A 4065-nucleotide genomic window follows, 5' to 3' on the forward strand; every position below is an offset into this window, starting at 1 on the left:
GGGTTCTCTCAAGGGACTGGTAGCTGCGATGGGAGGCTATAAGTGCCCTTAAACAGGCTCCAAACCCGGGGAATTAGGGTTTCATTAAACAGAGTGGACTCGCCGAGTCCAGACGCGAACCCGTGTCCATAACCGCGATCATACTCGGCGAGTTTGAGGTCCAACTCGTCGAGTCTCTTCACAAATCACCAAAAAATACAAGAATAAATAATACCTGGGAATCTGGGGTGTTACACCTAAGCCCATAAGTATTATTGGTATGTACTCGACCCGAGTGTAGCATGGTCCATTTGGGTTGCATATCATCAGAACAATTTGTTAGGATGGACTTTTGAGAGAAGGTAATTTATGTTTTATGAATATATCATAAGTTATAATACATTCATATGCAATAATATGTTTTAATTAGTATTGATCAAGAATTAATTTGGAATTAATTTATTGATCAAAGGAGACTAATTAAATCTATGGGCACTAATTATGATAATTAGTTATATTTATATGTGTTGGGCTTATGATCCATGTTGGACCAAGTTTATGTATGGATACATAAAGAGTTGGGCCACATGAACCATGGATCATAAAAACCTATGGTATGACAACCCGAAACTTATCCCGTTTCCGTTACGCGATTCCGTTAATAAAAATTCAAATTTGTTAACTTTTTCGTCAAACACTTTGGTTTATTAAAATAATCTAGTTATATTTAATTAAATTATTTACGAATCGGAACGAAACATCGCGTGGAAACCCGAAAATCTAGAAAAAAATAAAACATTTCTGGTCGAAGTGGGTTTACGACTGTAAACGTGTTTACGACCATAAACTCGTTTACGACCTAACGAGTGGACCCCTCACCTCACCCCTACAAATGCGATGCCTACGACTTCATTAGGATGTTTCTGGCCACACTCTCTCCTCCTCTCTCTAAGAATCTCGACCGTAAACACTGGAAACGCATTCAAACTCCGGAAAACATTGACAAAACCACGTTTGGAGCCCTTTGGAACGCCTGGAAAGACTCAGCTCGTCGAAATCAACATCCAAGCATCATTTTTCCAAATTTATGGTCCAAACCTTAAAAGACCGTAAACTCGGTTCTTAAATTTATGGCCGTAAACTCGGCAATCTGAAGAAACCGTAAACTCGCCAATCTTCAGAAACTGTAAACTCACCAATCTTCAGAAACCGTAAACTCGCCAACCTTCACAGACCGTAAACACGTTTTTGGTGGTACTTTTGGCTGAGAACCCATTTCTTCGATTCAAGCAAGTCTCGGTAACATTCGTCAACCGAATTCAAGTGTTGTTATGACACTTTATTTATCGAAATCGCTAATATAGATACATATACATATTTATTTGATAATAGGATTTCGTTAAGTGTCACATGCAACAACTCGGGAACCTTCTTTTCAGTAAACAACTCCACGCAACTATTGTGAGTTCATACCCCTATATTTTTCGGTATTTTTAAGTTTTTCAGGGGGGGGAATACAAGCTAAACATAAATGTTTTTAGGAATATACACAAAAACTTATTCAAATTTCATACTTTATTTCCCTTTTGCACTATGTTGAGCATAAGGGACGTTTTCACAAAAATTGCATAGTTTATCCGGACACGTTATTCGCTAAGTTATACATGCAAACTATAATCGGTATAGTTTGGGATTTCTCTAAAAACTTATCAAGCATAGGAACTTCTCTACTAAACATATGCACTGGAACAGAAACCGTTTACAGTTTATATCACTGTTTAATCATGATTTTCATAACTATAACTTATCATTATACATGGTATACATTCGGATTCTCACTACGGTAGAACGCTACTGCATCACTTGTAAACTAGATTGTACGATACTGTGGGGTGCTACTTCACTACTATACCCTTAGGTGTACAGGGATAAATCCTACCACTATATAACCAGAGTCTACTAGAGGGAGACCGTGAGATTTGTGAATAGATCTATTCGGGACTGACAATCCCACATCTAGACTGCTAGCTACAGTTAGGCGGGCACGCCGGAGATGTACTAATGTCATTTAACATCAATGCCTGAAGAACGTTGGAAGGGTCACTAGTCATATCAAGCATGGTTATACGACTCACATTATGTGTAAATCACCGATAGTTTACCAACCTGGTTTTCTTCAGTACTTTTATTTGTACCAAATAGAACTAAACACACTATGCATACTGGCCGAGCCAGGGTTTTCAAAACCGAATCATTTATGCTACGGTTTTACATTTAAATACGTATACTTCATAAATAACTTTAGATAGTCACATGAAGTAGTATTTTGCATATCTTTACGATTTTCAGAAACGAATATTCACGGTTGTATACGAAATCGATCACACTATGTTTTTCACTAAAGAAAATATCGGATTTTCTTGAAACTACATAATCATTTCGGCTCGCTCATCAATAAGTTTTCATTACAAATTACTGCTTATGAACTCACCAGCTTTATGCTGATATTTTCAAACTACTTGTATTCTCAAGAAATCAGTAGACAGGTACTTGCTGGATTTTCGAAGAACCGAAGCGTTTAGATTTTTTAAGTTTTTAAATTGCAAAACTATTGGATGTATTTCAAACTGAGTTTCAAACAGATGTAATGTTCAAACTGAGTTTCAAACCCTGTATTAACTAGTTTAGGTGCAATGTAATGTTCACTTGTACTCGAATCTGTACGTATGTCTTGTTGAGTAAAAACAATTATACTTAAATAATTATTTAGTAATGTAATCTTGTTATCCAAAAGATAGTAATGTATAACCGCTGAAATTGTGAAATTGTATATATTGAAACCCCAAACTATACCTATTATACTTTGCATGTGTGTTGAGTACCTGGTTCATGTATTATTCTAAAAACTACGCAATTATAGATGTGATTTGAAAACTTCCCTTATGCTCAGCATAATACAAAAAGGATAATATATTTAAACATTTTATAAAATGTGTTGATCTTTTGGTTGTATTTAAACGATTTTCTAAACCATAATAATTTAACGGAACAAATAAAATTCAAGATTTTATTTAACATAATTGATTAACGTTGACGGAAAAAGGTTCAGGTTGTAACATCCATAAATTTTACACCAAATTTAAACTTTTTCAATCATAAATAAAAATCAAATAGCATTGTTTACAAAAGTGTTTTCAAATGAATATCCATCAGAGTATCCCAAAATCATAACATAAGGATGAGGAGCGGTACGATCACGCCTTCGCCTTGCCATGATCCCCCCGAAGTACCTGAAACAATAAACTGAAACTGTAAGCCCGAGGCCTTAGTGAGATACCCCCAAAATACCAATACCACAGTGACAATGTCGTATCAGTAACAATCAATCAATCAACATGCATACTGTTCATTGTCCTGAATGGACCGCCCTCCTGGGCCTACAGTCTATCTGAATCTATCCTGAGCCTTCGGCATGACTTGTCCGCCTCATGGGCTTGCAGTCTCCCCGGACCACTCATAGGGTATGTTGGCCTTCAACACAAAGTAGGACTGCCTCAACCCAACCAACAAGCAACTAACCTTGTGCGCATAACTATCATATACCGACATATAAAAACATCAAACATATCTATCACACTAATCATCAATCATAGAATTCTCTCATAACTAGAGTACCGTCCTAGCATGTCACTTACATATCAGTCTTTACGGATCATATGAGCATAACATACTATCTAGCCTGATTCTGATCTAACAGATCATAACCACATGTAGCCTACCATAACATCAACAACTAAAGGGATGGCCTTGGTGCCGTAGACCCTATCGATATAGTGAGGATAACTCACCTTGCAAATGTCAACTCGGAAGATAAACTCCAACCCTCGGATCACTTGACACATGCTCCACCACCTATGATCATAGTACAATATACTCATAAGTCCTTAAACTTATAAGGTACTCCATAACCCACCAGTCAACCCCTAGACAAAGTCAAAGTCCTCAGTAAAGATTAACAATCCATGTTGACCCCAACTCGCCGAGTACCCTCGGCTACACGTCGCATTCCTTGAAGTACAATCCAAC

The sequence above is a fragment of the Lactuca serriola genome, chromosome 5 (assembly GCF_051521515.1).
Source record: "Lactuca serriola cultivar US96UC23 chromosome 5, Lser_US96UC23_V15, whole genome shotgun sequence".
Lineage (NCBI taxonomy): Eukaryota > Viridiplantae > Streptophyta > Magnoliopsida > Asterales > Asteraceae > Lactuca > Lactuca serriola.